This window comes from Gossypium arboreum, chromosome 5 (assembly GCF_025698485.1).
Source record: "Gossypium arboreum isolate Shixiya-1 chromosome 5, ASM2569848v2, whole genome shotgun sequence".
In the NCBI taxonomy this organism is placed as follows: domain Eukaryota; kingdom Viridiplantae; phylum Streptophyta; class Magnoliopsida; order Malvales; family Malvaceae; genus Gossypium; species Gossypium arboreum.
Window position 1 is genome coordinate 79,575,476 of NC_069074.1, and position 20,358 is coordinate 79,595,833.

Below are 20,358 nucleotides of genomic sequence, written 5' to 3' on the forward strand. Positions count from 1 at the left end.
TATTATTATTACATTATTAGTAATTATTTTATTATTTTCCTTTTTATTGTTACTTATCATTTGCTACTTTTTAATATTATTAATATATTCTATTTATTTTTGTACTGCATTATAATTTTTATTATCACATTATATTTAGTATTGCTTTAATATTATGTTAACTATTATATTTTATTACTATTATTATTATTATCACATTCTTAGTACATTATTTTAATATTTTTCTTTTTATTGTTACTTATTATTTGCTACTTTTTTAATATTATTAATATATTCTATTTATTTCTTGTACTGGATTATAATTATTATTATCATATTATATTTAGTATTGCTTTAATATTATATTAACTATTATATTTTATTACTATTATTATTATTACATTATTAGTACATTATTTTATTATTTTCTTTTTATTGTAAATATTATTATTCTTATTTTAATATTTTAATATTATATTTTAATATTTTTCATTATTTGTATCATTATTTTCATTATTTATTCTTATCGTCATTTATTTATGTATTTTTTTCTTTATTTTATTTTTGGTTATCTTTGATCGTAATTAGTTCGTGTGCTTGCTAATTCCTTTATGCTTGTCTCTTATATAATTTTCTATTAATGCATTTATTTTGTTTGTACATATCATCACCGTAGCCTGTTTTTGCATTTTATTACAAATTCATGTTATATTAACCATTATTCGACACAAAAATGATTCTTTTGCAAAGGCAATATCCGGTATTTAGAAATTCGAGAAGTCGTGCCCTAACGTATTGGGTTTCGATTTTCCTCGTTTAATCTAAATAACTGAATATCCTTTTTTATCAAAAAAAATAAAAATACATAAATTTTAGTTAAAAAAAATTATTCTCGAGAATTCGAAATGTCGTGTCCTAACGTGTTGGATGTGACATTTTGTTATCCCGAGATAAGGTTTTCTAAAACAAGGCAATGTTTGATGCTCGAAAATTCAGGGAATCGTGCCCTATCGTGCTGGGTTTCGATTTCTCGTTTGTTCAAAATAATCAAATGTTCCTTTAGAATTTCATTCGTATTCTTTAAATTCTAAAACAAGGCAATGTCTAATGTTTGGAAATTCGAGGGATCATGCCCTACCGTGCTGGGTTTCGGTTTCTCGTTGAACTAAATAATTAGACATCCTTTTGTAATTTTCAATATATAGATTTTTGAAAGTTAAAAATTTATCGTGTTCTCAAGTTAATAAAACATCGTGTCCTATCGTGTTGGATATGATGCTGCATTCTTTTGAAATAAGAGAATTTTGACGACCAACTTGAATTATTCAAATTTTTTAAGGAACCATATTTTAAAAATAACTTTAAATCTTAGACATAAGGACAGTAATTAATCAATTTGGTACCAATTTTGGGCGTTATGAGGGTGCTAATCCTTCCTCGTACGTAACCACTCCCGAACCCATTTTTTTTATTTTCGTAGACGAAATCGTTGTTTTAGTAAAACAAAACTTTTTAAAACAATTAAATTATGAGGTGGTCCGATCATCACACCTAATAAAATATCGGTGGCGACTCCCATGTTCGTTTTCATTTTCAAAACCAAAGTCGATCCCCGTTTTCAAAAAATGGTTTCGACAGCTTGGCGACTCCACTGGGGACCAATAAGAGAGTCAAGCCATAAAATTTATTATCTGCTGTCTTTTTGTCAATGAATTGGAAATTTGTTTTGAAAATCATGATTTCTTCAATTGCATTCGATTGTATGATTGTTATGGTTCGGGTCTTGTAGAATAATATTGCATTGCATTGCATGACTGTTGTGGTCACACCTTCTAAGTAGGAGTAAGAAATTATGCTTTCGTGAGGTTTTCACCTCTGCATGGGCTAGTGGATTGCTTCCGGGATACATCCGTACCTATGATTTCGTGAGATTTTCATCTCCGCATGGTCATAGGGAAATGTATTCCCCCAAATCGAACTCGATCCATATGAGCCTATAATGGGTGAGGATCGAGGAATCTGTTGGTTCGGGTACCCTTACTCTAGAATCGAACCACATATAGTGAACCTTAAAAGCTATCCTTGGGTAGAGCTGCATCAAGCCTTAGTATTTTCCCATATGTGTGTTATGATTATCTTTGTTGTGCTTGTATTTTATTACTTATATTCGATACTAACTTGTGTTTTGATTGTGTTTTGCATGACATTGCATACTAAAGGAGGTGTTGATTCGTATTCAATTACTAAGTTAGAAATTTTAACATAGAGAATGAATTTCTTAATAAAGTTGAGGATAATACGGCCGTCCGCGCATGGTCAGAGAAGTTACAATCGGAGAAAGGGGATAGCTTGACAGAAGGATATACATCAGAGTTGTAGGAATTCACTCGCGTCAATGTAGCACAGAATGAGTTGCAAGAGTTGAGAGATATCTGGGCTCGTTGGGATGAAGGAACCAAATAGTTGTTCTATCAAAGCTATTGTGATATATCTTACTTGCTAGATATTAAAGTGAACAAGTACCTATTCCGAGTTATGGTTCAATTTTGGAATTCTGCTTACAAGTGTTTCACTTTTGGGGAAGTGGATTTAGTACCTACCGTGGAGGAATATACTACCCTGCTCAGGTGTCCAAAAATGCAAGTTAGAAAAGCTTATGCTAAGGTTTTTAATGGTCAAACCTTAACGAAGAAATTGATGAATATTTCAGGGATGAGCGAGCGTTGGGTCACTGCTCGGATTCAACAAAAGGGAGATAGTAAATGTATCCCTTGGGAGAATTTGAGAGATTTGGTTTTAATACATCCGGATGAAAGAAAGAGGGTCGATATCTTCGCCTTAAGCATCTATGGATTGGTAATTTTTCCTAAGGCTTTAAGGCACGTGGATGAGGCAGTCACTGACTTATTCGATCATCTTGAGAAGGGAATCACACATGTACCTGCGATATTGGCTGAGATGTTCAGATCCTTGAGCATGTGTCGGAAGTCAGGTGATGGGCGGTTTATTGGATGTGCGCAGCTGTTGATAGTGTGGTTTCATGGGCACTTTTGGAAGGTGGACAAGGTTTCGAGGCAGTTTGTACCCACGACTTACGGGCTCGTTTAGTGTGAATTCTTCTATAAAGGTGACCACTATAAGAAGAAAGTTCGGGAACTATCGGATGCTTGGAAGGAAACACGCTGGATGAAGAGGTTGGCTGTTGGTTCTATGGTGACACCTGAATAAAATAGATGGTTTAGAAAAAGAGTCAATGATAATATCTCTAGACCAAGTGTAGAAAGAACCCGACCAATGGAGGAACAATTACAAGTCACCCCATCAGAGTTGGAAATTATAAAGCAAGACTTCGAGAAAAAGAGTTCTGATCTTGGGAAAAAGATCGAACAATTGGAGAAAGAAAAGATGCATCTGAGGTTAGACGTTGAGGTTTAGAGGTCAGAAGCTGAAAAGTTAAGAAAAGGGAAAAGTAAGGCTGAAGAAGATCTGGACAGTTTGAAGACAGATTATAAGAAGTTACGCCTGTCTATGAGGACTACTGGGTTAGGTAAAACATCAGAATAATGGCGCCAGGAAATTCGAGAGGAAAAGACCAAAGCCGACCGATGGGAAAGGAAATTTCGAGAAGCTCATGCACGAAATAAGGATTTAGAGAAGAGTCTATCAGAAAGTAGAAATGAACGAGGGCTAGAGTGGCGAAACTCGAGAAATCTCTTCATCTGTACTGAAGTCGTAATTCTGCAATAGAGTTGAGAGAAAGCATGAGCAAAGTAGAAGAAATGAAAGAAAAAATTGAAGAATTAGAAGTGTCATTACAAAATTGTGAGATGCGGATTGAGTTTTTTAAAGCAAATGAGGAGCGTTGGAAGGAACAGCTTCACTATTTGCAAGACCAAGTCAGAAATAGAGATTATATTATGGGAGAAGCCATAACCCAGATTCGGGAGGTAGCTGATTACTTGCAAGATTTGGCAGTACAAGAAGACATACTGGGCGTGAAATACGAGTTGGAGTCAGATCGGGGGTAGGAGCTAGCCTCATTGTTTAAGAAAATTAAGGCTCTGAGCATTAGGGTGAAGTCTTATTTGTAACTCAGTTTTATGTAAAGACTTTTATTTTCTAGTAAAGTTTTCTAAATGGAATTGAATCAAAATTGATGCCTCCTTTGCATTCATGCATTTGCATTACATTACTTCATATGCATTAAAGACCATAAAAAGATTCTAATTAATTAAAAATGTTTTAGTAATCTGGAAACCAACGAAAACCTCTCAAGTGCACATCCCTATAGTACAAGAAGAAAAACTCAAGCAATAGATAAAAATTAGAAACACTGGAACAAATGCAGAAAGAGATGCAGGAGCAGATGCAAGCACAAATGCAAGAACAGTCAGCTAAAATCCAGCAGGAAATGAGGGATCAAATGCTGGAATCACAAAGAAGTATGATGGAAGAGCTAACTCGACTACTGACTAGTAGGACGGACAAAGGAAAGGGCCTTATGACCAATATTAGAAATAACAATGAAGATTCCCTTGACCCCCCTGGTTTACCTCGGAAAATGCTCAAACGCAACATGAGATACACACACAAAGGCCATCTGTTACTGAGGATCCTCTCTACCCCCTGGTTTCACCCCGACAAATGCTTAAATGCAACCCGAGCTACACATGCGAAGGTCATCCGTTACAATCAGGCCCCAACAATTCCAGGCCGATACCTCGATGCTGATGAACTATGAGGCTGGCTCAGGCTCTAATCCGGGGGATAACCCGACTAACCCCGGTGTCCCCGATCTTAATAATGTAATAGAAGCAGAAAAGACAAGGTTAAGCTTCCGAAAGAACTCGAAGAATGGTGTAGATGGTTGGAAGAAAAATTTAAAGAAATAGAAAATGCTGACTATCGTGGTGGAATCGATGCTAAGGAGTTAAGCTTGGTTCCAGACTTGGTGCTTCCCCCCAAATTCAAAACGCCAGAATTTGAAAAATATAATGGAACTAGCTGTTTAGAGGCTCACATCACCATGTTTTGTCGAAGAATGGCAGGGTATGTTCACAATGATCAACTATTGATCCACTGCTTCCAAGATAGTTTGGTCGGGTCTACAGCCAAATGGTACAACCAACTAAGCCGCGCTCAAATCCATTCATGGAAAGGCTTGGCACAAGCTTTCATTAAGCAATACGGTCACGTGACAGACGTAGCACCCAATCGAATCACGTTACAAAACATGGAGAAGAAACAAAATGAGTGTTTCAGGCGGTACGCTCAAAGATGGAGAGAGGTGGCGATGCAAGTCCAACCACCTCTTCTGGAGAAAGAAACGACTATACTCTTTATCAATACTCTGAAAGCTCCATTTATCAACCACATGCTGGAAACCGCTACTAAGAGCTTCTCAGACATAGTAATGTTAGGAGAGATGATAGAGAACCCGATAAGATGCGGAAAGATTAAAACAGGGGAAAATGCCAAGAAATTAACTTCGAGAAGGAAAGAAAATGAGGTGAACAACACGAGTGTATACAATAAGAGTTATAATAAGCCAGTCATTGTGAGCCAACCGAGAACGGTGACTACCAGCCATCAGGGCTCTTCAAGACAAGATTCCAACTCAAGGCCTAACACAGAAAGAGTCTAGTTTACGCCTATCCCGATGTCCTACAAGGAATTGTATCAGAGCTTATTTGATGCCCATTTGGTGTCACCTTTCTACTTGAAGCCTTTACAACCCCCGTTCCCAAAATGGTACAACACAAACGCCCAATGTGAGTACCACGCAGGGATAACGGGGCACTCGATTGAGAACTATACCGCGTTCAAAAGGTTAGTGGAAAAACTCATCAAAATGGGTGTCATAAAGTTTGGTGACTCACCAGGTCATAACATAGTAGGAAATCTGTTGCCCGACCATACTAATAAAGGGGTAAATGCGATAGTCGAGAGTAGGGACAAAAGAATCAAGATAGATGTATCAGAGGTAAAAACCCCTTTTAAATGGGTTTGGAAGAAGAAGGTGGAAGGAGGTTTAGTCACACGACATCCAAGGGAAAGGCCCAGAGAAGTGAGAAGATACTGCGAGTTTCATGCTGATGAAGGCCATGACATCCAAGAGTACAATAAGTTCAGGTCCATAGTGCAAAATCTGATGGACAATAAGGAGATGGAATTTTATGAAGAAATCAGAGGATCAAAGGAATGAGAGGTTTACGCCTTAGAAAAGGGAACAACAGAAGGGGTCCAAAGAGTTAATCATCCTGTAGTGATCATTTTGCGACCTAGGAACAATGAAGCAGAAGTACAACTGGCGCTGAGAGTCATAATCCAGAAGCCGATATCCTTCCCATACAAGGATAGCAAAAAGGTTCCTTAGAAATACAACTGCAACGTGACAATCCCAGAGGGGAAAAGGCCAGCTAGTGTTTCACAGGAGAACCAAGATGTAGGTTTCTATACACACAGTGGGAGACGTTATGATCCTGCGAGTACAAAAAATGAAACCGTTAAAGAAAAGGCCCCAATAGTTGAGCAAAGGAAGGAGAAGACGGTCAGGTTTGAATTACCAGTCAATGAGTCAGTAACCGAGAATAAAGTTAGGGAATTCCTAAAATTTTTAAAGCATAGTGAGTACAGTGTTGTTGAATAGCTACACAAGCAACCGACTCGTATCTCAGTGCTAGCCTTACTTTTGAGCTCGGAGACGCATCAGAACGCGTTAATGAAAGTGCTGAATGAGACTTATGTCGCGAATGACATCTCTGTCAACAAACTGGATCATCTGGTCAACAACATCAGCGCCGATAATTTTATTTTCTTTAACGATGATGAAATACCACTGAGAGGTATGGGGTCCACAAAGGCTCTGCACATTACCATACATTACAAGGGATACACATTACCGGAGGTATTGGTTGATAATGGATCGGTACTAAACGTCCTACTTCTATCCATATTGAATAGGTTGCCCGTGGATAGTTCCCATATGAAAACATGCCAAAATGTAGTGATAACATTCGATGGTACTGAAAGAAAAGTAATGGAAAGGATCGAAATACCCCTTCTAATCGGCCCTAGCACGTACGAGGTAGATTTCTTGGTAATGGACATCAAACCATCTTACAATTGCTTATTGGGAAGGCTATGGATTCACTCAGCGGGGGCAGTGCCGTCATCGTTACATCAAAAGATCAAATTTATAACGGAAGGTCGATTGGTGACCATAAACGCGAAAGAAGATATCATTGTATCCGTTACCAGCAATGCACCATATGTGGGGACAGATGATGAAGCCATAGAATGTTCTTTTTGGTTGTTAGAATTTGTAAATGTGACTTTTATTGTCGAAGGAAATAAGATCCCGACGCCCAAAATCTCCAAAACTACAAGAATGGGTCTACAACTGACGATTAGGAAAGGAGCTTTGCCAGGGAAAGGGCTTGAAAGAAGCCTACAAAAGAGGGTCGAAGCACCTATGCTCATAGAAAAACGAGACCGCTTTGGCTTAGGATTCAAGCCAGATGCAAAACAAAAGAAAAATGAGCAAGAGAAGAAACAAGAAAGGAGAAGAGCGCGTTTAAGTGGGGAAAAGGTTAAGTGAGAGCCAATGACCTTTCCTCACATATCCAGAACATTCGTGTTGGGAGGGACTATTTAATCCGAAGGAAGATCGACAAGGAAAGGACCTGCCGAAGAAATGTTGGAAAAATTAAGCATTAATGCCACATACGAAAAAGGAACTAGAGTAGAGAATTTTTCGGGCATTCACCCTTATGAGCCAGAAAGTGTTTTGAATAATTGGACTGTGAAAGAGATTCCTATAGTCTTTAGAACTAACACAGAGTAATACCCAAAACACACCTATTACTCTAGGCCTAGGAGTAATAAGTGTTCTTTTGTGAAATAGGCTTGTGTTCAAAATCGTTATTTCAATGAAATGCATCCTTCTGTCTTATCTCGTGCAAATATTCTTTTATTCTTTCATTCATAATCATACTATACACATTATTGTTCTTAGATTCTTTTGTTCTTTATATCTTCTTTCACACCTATAACAGGTCTCCAGATATCAACGATATGAGTGACGTTGCTACTAACTCATAGTCTCCTTTTGAGCGGGATATGTGTTTAGAGAGATCTCAGGACTCTGAAGATGACAGGGACTGTAACTTATCCCCTGATTTGTTAAGGATGGTAGAACAAGAAGAGAAATAGATTCTACCTCACAAAGAGTCAATTGAAGTCGTGAACTTGGGAGATGAACTAGAAAGGAAATAAGTAAAGATCAGAGCTTGCATTACTACGGAAACAAAGCGGGACCTTATTGAGTTACTCCAAGAGTTCAAAGATGCCTTTGCATGGTCATATCAAGATATGCCTAGGCTAAGTACTGATATTTTGGTACACAGGCTCCCCATTAAAGAAGAATGCAAGCCAGTTCAATAGAAGCTTCGAAGGATAAGGCCAGATGTTTTGTTGAAAATAAAAGAGGAGGTCAAGAAGCAATTCAATACTGGTTTCTTACAAGTAGTTAAGTACTCGAAATGGGTAGCCAATATCGTACCCATCCCTAAAAAAGATGGAAAAGTACGAACGTGTTTAGACTACAGAGATTTAAACAAAGCCAGCCCGAAGGATAATTTCCCGTTGCCCCATATTGACACCTTAGTGGACAATACGACAGGTTACTCATTGTTCTCCTTCATGGATGGTTTCTCAAGGTACAATCAAATCAAGATGCATCCTGAAAACATGAATAAAACCACATTTGTAACCATGTGGGGAACCTTTTGTTATAAGGTGATGCCATTCGGATTGAAAAATGCGGGAGCAACATATTAGAGAGCCATAGTAACCCTGTTTCATGATATGATGCACAAAGAAATTGAAGTCTATGTCGACGACATGATCGCCAAATCCCGGACAGAAGAAGAGTATGTGCAAGTCTTGAGGAAATTAGTTTTGAGGTTGAGGAAGTTCCAACTGAAACTCAATCTAGCAAAATGCACCTTTGGGGCCAGGTCAAGGAAACAATTAGGATTTGTAGTCAGTGAAAAAGGGATTGAGATTGACCCAGATAGGGTCAAAGCCATACAAGAGTTATATCCGTCGCGTACTCAAAAGAAAGTTCGGGGATTCTTAGGGAGACTAAATTACATCGCTTGATTCATTTCACAACTAACTGATAAATGTGACCCCATATTCCGTCTCCTTAAAAAACATAACCCTGGTGTTTGGGATGTGGAGTGCCAGAAGACTTTTGACAAGGTTAAGCAATACTTGTCCAATGCCCCAGTGTTGACACCACCTAGTCTAGATAAGCCACTGATACTGTATTTGACAGTATTTGAAAATTCTATGGGATGTGTACCTGGCCAACATGATGAGTCAGGAAGGAAAGAAAGAGCGATATATTACCTCAGTAAGAAGTTCACTGAGTGTGAGACGAGATACTCGCCAATTGAAAAGTTGTGTTGTGCCTTAATCTGGACAACTCGAAGACTGAGACAATACATGTTGTACCACACAACTTGGCTGATTTCTAAATTGGATCCTCTGAAGTACTTGATGGAGTCAACTACTTTAAATGGAAGAATGGCCCGATGGCAAATTCTACTTTCCAAATTTGATATCGTCTATGTAAACCAGAAAGCTGTAAAAGGGAGAGCAATAGCAGATTTTCTAGCTAGTAGAGCTCTAGAGGACTACGAGCCTCTGAACTTTGATTTCCCAAATGAAGATCTGATGTACGTGGCAACCACTGAAAATGACCTCAAGAAGGTCATCCTTAGAAGCTAAACTTCGATGGAGCATCAAATGTTGTGGGTAACGGAATCGGGGCAGTCTTGGTATCCCCAGACGGAGATCATCATCCCTTCACTAGTAAATTGGATTTTGACTGCACGAACAATATGGCGGAATACGAAGCGTGCATCATGGGCATCCGTGCAGCCATAGAACGCAAAATTAAAGCACTAGAAGTATATGGAGATTCTGCGCTAGTGATTTATCAACTCAAAGGTGAATGGGAGACTAGAGATCCCAAGTTGATCAATTATCGAAATCTGGTCTTTGAATTAATTAAAGAATTTGATGATATCGTCTTCAACTATCTCCCTCGAGAAGAAAATCAGATGGCCGACGCTCTAGCAACTTTAGCCTCTATGATCAAGGTGAACAAACAAGAAGATGTGAAACCGATCCAAATGAGTATTTACGAGGCTCCAGCTCATTGTTACAACCTCGAAGAAGAAGTAGAAAATGATGATCACCCTTGGTACCATGATATCCTACGGTATGTGAAGAATCGTGAGTACCCCGACCAAGCTACTGAAAACGAAAAAAAGAACGTTGAGAAGATTGGCCAGTGACTATGTCTTGGACGGGGAGATCCTATACAAAAGAAGGAAGGATCAGGTACTGTTAATATGTGTAGACACTATTGAGGTTAAGAAAATCTTAGAAGAAGTCCATGAGGGCGTTTGTGGGACACACGCTAACGCTTCACAATGGCCAGGCAAATTATGAGATTTGGTTATTATTGGTCCACCATGGAAGGAGACTGTATTAACTATGTCAAAAGATGTCATAAGTGCCAAATCTATGGAGACAAGATTAATATGCCTCCTTCACCTCTGCATGTTATGACTTCTCCATGGCCTTTTTCGATGTGGGGCATAGATGTGATCGAGCCAATTTCACCAAAAGTTTCAAATGGGCATCAATTATTTCACCAAGTGGGTGGAGGCCGCTTCATATGCCAATGTTACAAAATTGGCAGTTAGCAAGTTCCTGAAAAGGGAAATTATCTGTCGATATGGAGTGCCAGAAAAGATCATATCTGACAATGCATTGAATTTGAACAACAGTACAATAGCAGAGGTCTGCAGTCAATTCAAGATCAGACACCACAACTCGTCGCCATATCACCCGAAAATGAACGGTGTAGTCGAAGCAGCCAATAAGAACATCAAGAAGATTGTGGGAAAGATGACTGAAACTTATAAAGATTGGCATGAGAAGTTACTGTTCGCCCTTTATGCTTATCGAACGTCCATCAGGACCTCTATTGGGGCAACTCCTTTCTCATTGGTCTATGGAATGGAGGCAGTTTTATCCATCGAGGTTGAGATTCTTTCCCTTAGAGTTTTGTTAGAGGAAAAGCTGGATGAGGCAGAATGGATCCAGTCCCGATACGATCAGTTGAATTTGATTGAAGAAAAGAGGCTAAGGGCTATCCGTCATGGTCAAATGTACCAAAAACAGATGATGCAAGCTTACAACACAAAGGTTCGTCCCAAAGAATTCCACGAAGGAGACCTAGTATTAAAAAAGATCCTGCCTATACAAAAGGACTTTAGAGGAAAATGGATGCCGAATTGGGAAGGACCTTATGTGGTGAAGAAAGCCTTTTCTAGAGGAACATTGATATTGACCGAAATAGATGGCAAGACTTTGCCCAATCCTGTGAATTCAGTTCGGTTAAGAAATACTTCGTCTGAAAAAAAAAAGGAGAGGCCAAGGTGAAAACTCATAAAGAGCACCTTGAGATCAAAGGGATTTTGAATTGAAAACCCGTAAAGGTTGATTCAAACTTTGATCAGAGGTGGGGCATACGGTACTCTTGCAATATCTGAATTAGCAAGGAGGAGAGATGTTACATCTTGGGGCATCAACAAGAGTACTCTAGATCCTTTAAACACATATTAGGCTCAAAAAAAGGGTTTTCAAAAAGTTCATACAGAGAAGTTCATGCTGCGATATTTGGGGCACCTGTTTTCCTTTTATTCATTTTGTCTTCCCGCAATGTTTATGTTCTGTGATTAATCTATTCCTTTCAAATTTTGTTTTTGATAAATTTCAGTTTTGTCCATTGTTACGATCTTTCTCAAGCATTTTTGCGTTGAAATAACGACTAATGGACTAATGACACTTTCGCCAAAGGAGTTCTGCATATTACTCTGAAAGTTTCTAAATAGTACAGGAACCTGAAACAGGACTATTATTTAGAACTAACCAAACCTAAGATTGGAAATATTTGAGAAAGAAGAGTTAAATTGGGACTACCACTTCGGATTTTCTGTCCAAAATCTAAGCTGAACAAGAAAACAAGATACACTTTCAGTGACAGAACCTTGATAAACAAAAACCAATGGCAACCCAAACATTAAAAAGGGATCATTCTCACAACATGCTGCATTCATGCATTTATAGATCATTCATGACATACCTAGTTAGGAGCATTCTAATTCATTTCGATTATAGCATAAGCATAGATACATGAAACCGATTCTACAGATCATATCCCTAGAGGATGGTATAGCAACATCAGTGAATTCGCAGATCTTATCACCCTAAGTAGTAGGGGAACATATCGAAGACAATAAGCCTTAACTCCCTAAGTAATAGGGTAACAAGCTAAAAATTTTAGATCTTACCTCCCTAAGCAATAGTGGAGTAGGTCAAATACAGTAAGCCTTAACCCCCTAAGCAGTAGGGTAACAGGCTAGAAATTACAACTCTCTTCTCCCTGAAATGGCGTTGGAGCAGCTAGAAGCCACAACAAATCTCCTTGAAGTTTCAGTAAATCTTCTCCCTGAAATGGCGTTGGAACGGCTAGAAGCCACAACAAATCTCCTTGAAGTTTCAGCGAATCTTCTCCCTGAAATAGCATTGGAGCGGCTCGAAGTCACAGCAGATCTCCTTGAAGTTTCAGCGGAGTAGATTGAAGTCACAAGTCTTATCTCCTTGAAGTTGCAGTGGAGTGGACTAAAGATAGCAAATCTTATTTCCCTTAAGTTGCAGTGGAATAGATTGAAGCTATAAATCACAGATCTTATCTCTCTGAAGTCGCAGTAGAGCAGATCAAAATAAACCCTATCTCCTTGAAGTTGCAGTGGAGCGATAGAGTGGAGTAAAGCGACAAGATGCAGTGGGCTGAACGAAGCTACCTAAAGAAGAGAGGCACCAAAGAAGTCAAGACTTGGCGGGACCGGGCAAAATTGGTTTTTCTTAAAAGTCTTTGCTCTGTTCTCATTACACGACAACGAGCAAAGAGGGAAAACTGTTACAAGCCCAATTTGCCCGGCCCAAAACCCAACTATCCCTTAAACCCAACTATCCCAAAACCCAACTATCCATTAAACCCAACTATCCCTTAAACCAACTATCCCAAAACCAAGCTATCCCTTAAACCCAACTATCCCAAAACCCAACAACCCAAAACCCTTTTAACCTTAGCCCATAATAAAAAAAAATAAAATAAAAACTAAGAAAACCCTAAGCTAGCCGCCACCCTAGCCTTATCAGCCACCTGCTCCACCGTTTGTCAGCCACCTGCCACCGCCCCAACTGCTCCTGCAAGAGGAACACGCAAGCAACAAGGAAAATAATAGAAAATATATGTAGTGGCTATATAAAAGCCTAAGAGATTAGATTATAAAGGTTGGATTTTCTTTGGAAAGAATACAAGCAATTTATTTTTTAGAGTAATCCCCAAAAACACAAAATTACAGCAAGAGTTTGAAGAAAAAAAAAAAAAGAAAACAAAGCAAACATTTAAGGGTATTTCCTCTTTTATTGGAAATTTTTCTCATTTATTTTGAAACCATACATACACACCTATATTTCATTTTCTTTTTTTCTAAACAGTCATATACAATACAAAGTTTTCATTTTATTTTTATTTTTACTTTTTTGGTTATATATATATATATATATATATATATATATATATATATATATATATATATATATATATATATATATATATATATATATATATATATATATATATATATATATATATATATATATATATATATATATATAAGTAAAAAAGGTATAAAAAGGGTAAAAAATCTCACCTCGGTGGCCGGCGGCGGGCCAGAGACGGGGAGGACGGTGAAGGGTGGCCGGCTTCTTGGCCGGAATCTGGGCTGACCCAGAGAGAAGAGAGAAGCTTTTTTTTGTTTTTTTTTAAAACTTGGGGAGAATGATTTTTTTTTTTTTAAATTTTTTAAGCTTTTATAAAGGACCCAAACGACGCCGTTTTGGTCTGTTTCCTCAGACGTCAAAACGACGTTGTTTTGAGTAGACTGATCCGACCCGACCCAACCCAGTTAAGCTAGGATCCGCGTGTTTTATGAAAATGAGAAATTTATGCGCGCAGTCCCTCCGCTTTTTTTATCATTTTACAATTAAGTTTGTTATGCTTTTAATTTCGCCCATTTGATTTTGTTTCGTCTTCATTTTGGTCCTGTGTAAAGCGCAACATTTTGGAGGGAAGGGAAAATTTCTTTTTTAGTCCCCCATGTCATTCGCGCACTTCAAACGGATCCTTCCTCTTACTTTTATTTTTGAGTTGCCCCCAGAACTATGTTTTTGTTGCGATTTTAGTCCTTTTTTGTTCATTTTCATGTCTTTATCATTAAATTAATTATTTTTAATATTAATATAATTATTATATCATATTTAATATTATTTTTTATTATTATTAGGTTTATTACCGTAGGTACAGATATTGTTTTCTAATATGATTATGTTACTTATTATTTGCTACTTTTTAATATTATTAATACATTCTATTTATTTTTTGTACTGCATTACAATTTTTATTATCATATTATATTTAGTATTGCTTTAATATTATGTTAAGTATTATATTTTATTACTATTATTATTATTACATTATTAGTACATTATTTTATTATTTTCCTTTTTATTGTTACTTATCATTTGCTATTTTTAATATTATTAATATATTCTATTTATTTTTGTACTGCATTATAATTTTTATTATCACATTATATTTAGTATTGCTTTAATATTACGTTAACTATTATATTTTATTACTATTATTATTATTATCACATTATTATTACATTATTTTATTATTTTCCTTTTTATTGTTACTTATTATTTGCTACTTGTTTTAATATTATTAATATATTCTATTTATTTCTTGTACTGCATTATAATTATTATTATCATATTATATTTAGTATTGCTTTAATATTATATGAACTATTATATTTTATTACTATTATTATTATTATTATTATTATTATTATTATTACTACATTATTAGTACATTATTTTATTATTTTCTTTTTATTGTAAATATTATTATTATTATTCTAATATTCTAATATTATATTTTAATATTTTCATTATTTGTATCATTATTTTCATTATTTATTCTTATCGTCATTTATTTATGTATTTTTTCTTTATTTTATTTTTGGTTATCTTTGATTTGTAATTAGTTAGTGTGCTTGCTAATTCCTTTATGCTTGTCTCTTATATAATTTTCTATTAATGCATTTAATTTTTTTGTACATATCATCACTGTAGCCTGTTTTTACATTTTATTACAAATTCATGTTATATTAACCATTATTCGACACAAAAATGATTCTTTTGCAAAGGCAATATCCAGTATTTAGAAATTCGAGAAGCTGTGCCTTAACGTATTGGGTTTCGATTTTCCTCGTTTAATCTAAATAACCAAATATCCTTTTTTTTTCAAAAAAATAAAAAATACATAAATTTTAGTTAAAAAAAATCTTATTCTCGAGAATTCGAAATGTCGTGTCCTAACGTGTTGGATATGACGTTTTGTTATCCCGAGATAAGGTTATCTAAAACAAGGTAATGTTTGATGCTCGAAAATTCGGGGAATCGTGCCCTATCGTGTTGGGTTTCGATTTCTCATTTGTTCAAAATAATCAAATGTTCCTTTAGAATTTCATTCGTATTCTTTAAATTCTAAAACAAGGTAATGTTAAATGTTTGGAAATTCGAGGGATCGTGCCCTACCGTGTTAGGTTTCGGTTTCTCATTGAACTAAATAATTAGACATCTTTTTGTAATTTTCAATATATAGATTTTTGAAAGTCAAAAATTTATCGTGTTCTCAAGGGAATAAAACACAGTGTCCTATCGTGTTGGATATGATGCTGCATTCTTTTGAAATAAGAGAATTTTGACGACCAACTTGAATTATTCAAATTTTTTAAGGAACCATATTTCAAAAATAACTTTAAATCTCAGACATAAGGACAATAATTAATCAATTTGGTACCAATTTTGGGCGTTATGAGGGTGCTAATCCTTCCTCGTACGTAACCGACTCCCGAACCCGTTCTTTTCAATTTTCGTAGACTAAAATCGTTGTTTTAGTAAAACAAAACATTTTAGAACAATTAAATTATGAGGTGGTCCGATCACACCTAATAAAAGATCGGTGGCGACTCCCATGTTCGTTTTCATTTTCAAAACCAAAGTCGATCCCCGTTTTCGAAAAATGGTTTCGACAGCAAGGACGGTGGTGGTGAAAGAATTTGTTCGAAACTTGGTTTAATTAAATGTGAAGACTTGAGATAAAAAAGGGGTTGGGGGCTTTGTAGGAGTATTTATAGAGAAAAAAAGGCAATTGGTAAGCTTCATCTTCTGTTCATATTTCTAGTAGTAGTTTCTAGGAATTAGGCCACTTTGGTCTTTTTGATCTTATATCTTATTTCATATTCTTCCTTTGAAATGACTCACCAATGAAGCCAAGTCCTTTTGGAACCCCTCCCAAAATAAAATATAAATATATAAAGCCAAGTCATATAAATGAATTGAGTGTGGGATCTAATGGGTGCTTTTTTTTTTGAAGTAAAACATAGTTAATCCTTATTTTAATTTTTTTAAAATCATGTAAGTTTTAGTTTAGGGTTATGACCCAAGCTAGATTGTAATCTAGAAAGAGCGAAAGAGATTTTTAGATATTGTATTTATCTGGATATAAGAATTCTACTAAAATACGATATAAATATTTTGTGAAGACAAATAACAAAAAAAGAAAAGATTGAAGGCATTGTTATTAAATGTATTGCTAATTTCAGAGTTAAATATCTTTATTGTTGATTCCAACCGTTTATTTTCTTCGATTTTTTTAATGAATTGGAGCAGACAGTAAGACTGCATGAGGACTGATGAAGAATTTGCCAGAGAAATGCTGGCTGGAGTTAACCCTGTTATAATCCATCTTCTTCAAGTAATTTTTTTATCTGGAAATTTGTTCAATTCTTAAAATTTACCATATGTTAAATATATATATTCTCTGATTTCAGGAATTTCCTCCAACAAGTAACCTAGATCCTAAAGTATATGGTAATCAGAATAGTGCCATAACCGAGGAACACATTGAGCACAACCTAGAGGGACTAACAGTAGAAGAGGTGAGAATTCGAATACACCAAAATTAATGTTATCTAGTTTATCCTTTTCAAATCAGTCTAACTTGAAAGGATTTGGTTGAACAGGCACTGAGAACCAACAAGTTATTCATATTGGATCATCATGATTCACTTATGTCGTACCTGCAGAGGATAAACACTATGAAAACCAAGACTTACGCTTCTCGAACTATCTTGCTTTTGCGCAATGATGGCACTTTGAAACTATTGGTGATTGAATTGAGTTTGCCACATCTGAATGGGGATCCATTAGGTGCTGTTAGCAAGGTTTACACACCTGCAGAACATTGAGTTGAAGGTTCAATATGGAAGTTTGCTAAAGCTTATGTTGCTATAAATGACTCTGAAGTTCATCAACTCATAAGCCATTGGTATGAATATATAAATTAGCATGCATGCATCAATTAGCTTCAATCAAAGAGAATGGTTTATGTTTATGGTTTTTTTAATCTGTTTATACGTTGAACACTCATGCAACAATGGAGCCATTCGTGATTGTAATGAATCGACAATTTAGTATGGTTCATCCAATTTATAAGCTTCTCTATCCTCACTTCTGGGACACGATGAACATCAATGCCTTTACTAGGAAGATTCTGATTAACGGAGGTGGTGTTCTGGAATTAACAAGTTTCTCTGGAAAGTATGCAATGGAAATGTCATCAGTAATTTGCAAGAGTTGGAATTTGCTTGAATAGGAACTTCCTAGAGATCTCAAGAAAAGGTACATTTAGCTTGGATACAAATAGTTTTTCCCTGTATTGAGAGTCATACCCTTGCACCCTTGTCAAAATACGTGATGAATACGGGTATATAAAGCTTTTTAATTATGGAAATAACATGTTTTCATCTTATTTATTCAGAGGAGTTGCAGTTGATGATGAGAGTTCACTAAATGGTCTTCGTTTGCTGATAAAAGATTATCCATATGCTGTTGATGGACTGGAGATTTGGTTTGCAATTGAAAAATGGGTCAAAGATTATTACTCATTCTACTACAAGATCGATGAAATGGTCCAACAAGACCCCGAACTTCAGGCCTAGTGGATAGAACTCCAAGAGGAAGGCCATGGCGACAAGAAAGATGAGCCATGGTGGCCTAAAATATAGACTCGAGAAGAGTTGATCGATTCTTGCACCATTATCATATGGGTGGCTTTGGCTCTCCATGTAGTAATTAACTTTGGCCAATATCCTTATGCAAGCTACCTCTCTAACCGCCCGACTATAAGTTGTCGGTTTATGCCTGAGAAAGAAACACCAAAATACATAGAACTAGAGTCCAACCCGGACAAGGTTTTCTTGAAAACAATAATTGCTCAACTGTAGACACTCTTGGGAATATCTTTTATAGAAATCCTATCAAGGCATTCATCAGATGAGGTTTATCTGGGGCAGAGAGCTATCCTCGAAGGGACGTCAGATAAAACCCCACTTGCAGCTTTTGATGAATTCGAGAAGTGGCTTTTTGGGATTGAAGAACGGATTGTAGAGATGAAAAACAACGAGCAGTTGAAGAACCGTGTTGGTCCGATCAATATGCCATACACATTGTTGTATCCAACTAGCGAAGGTGGACTTACGGGCAAGGGAATTCCAAACAGTGTCTCAATCTGATGCATTTTGTTGGAGAATGATTCAATGTCAGTTTTTATAAATTTAGATTTGGTTGTGCTGTGCTTAGTTTGTTATTTCCTTATTCTTATAATTTTTTGTTATGATCGTGCAATAGTGTTGCATATTTTTACGTTAGTTTGTTATGGTGTAAAGGCTATTTATAGGCCTACGTTTATTTTATTTGGGATATGAATAATAATACAACAACTTTAATTATTCTAAGTTCAGCTTTTCTTTCTTCTTAAATTTTCCAGTTTAGTATTTTCCTTGCATACAAGTTGTTTGACAATAGTCTTCTGTGACTATTTTTTCCCTATATTTTTGGTATTCGAGCCAAATTCATTTGTAACTGGGCGTGCAACTAATGGCGACTAATAGCAATGTCATGAATGTGTCTCAACTGTCAATTTCAGTCTTCAATAGTGAAAAATATGAGTTTTGGAGCATCAAGATGAAGACCTTGTTCAAGTCTCAGGATCTTTGGGAGTTAGTTGAGAATGGCTATACCGAACCAAATGAAGAGGCTAGATTAAGAGAAAATAAGAAGAAAGACTCAAAGGCATTATTCTGTATCCAGCAAGCCGTTCATGAGACCGTTTTTCTAAAAATTGCTACAGCAAATACAGCAACAGAAGCTTGGGGGATCTTGCAGAAAGTATTTCAAGGCTCCTCTAGGGTAATCATGATAAAACTTCAGTCACTTAGTTGAGATTTTGAAACCTTACAGATGAAAGGTAGAGAGTCGGTGCAGGATTTTTTATCCAGAATTGCTAAAATTGTCAACAAAATGCGGTCTTATTGGGAGAATATTAATGACCAAACGATTGCTGTAAAAAATTTAAGGAGTCTCACTCCTTAGCTTGATTATGTAGTGGCTGCCATAGAAAAATCCAAAGACTTGGAAACATTCACATTTGATGAATTAATGGGATCATTGCAGTCCCATGAGGAAAGGATGAACAGATCAAAAGAGAAGGCCGAGGATAAGGCTTTCTATGTGAAAAGGGAAACATTACACTAGAAAAATGAACAAAAATGGCGAGGTCAGGTTAGATCTCATGGGAAAGGAGGTCGTGGCAGAGGATGAGACTAGGGCAATGGCACCAAAATCAAACACAACAATGGGATAACAAAAGGTTTATCCAATGCTTTTATTGTAAAATGTTTAAGCATGTGAAGGTAAATTGTTCGAAAAGACCAAGGCAGGAACAAGCAAGTTACGTAGAGCAAGAAAATGATGAGATCAAATTGTTCATGGCTTATCAAGAAAATACAGTAAGTCATAGCAACATTTGGTTTCTAGATAGTGGGTGCTCAAACTACACGACTGGTGTGAAGTAATTGTTCAACAAGATTCATGAAACCTTCAAACAAAAAGTAACACTTGGAGACAGCAAGCAGATTCAAGTGGAAGAGAAAGGTAATGTGACAGTTAAAAGCATTTTCGGTAATGTGAAACTTCTTTACGATGTCTATTACATTCCTAGTTTGTCATAAATTCTGTTGAGTGTAGGGCAAC

At 36.3% G+C, this 20,358-nt stretch overlaps 1 pseudogene; it reads left to right on the plus strand.

Moving 5' to 3' along the window:
- The first annotated feature begins 6,700 nt into the window (after window positions 1-6,700).
- On the plus strand, window positions 6,701-18,839 carry LOC108450851 (probable linoleate 9S-lipoxygenase 5; annotated as a pseudogene).
- Window positions 18,840-20,358: the final 1,519 nt, after the last annotated feature.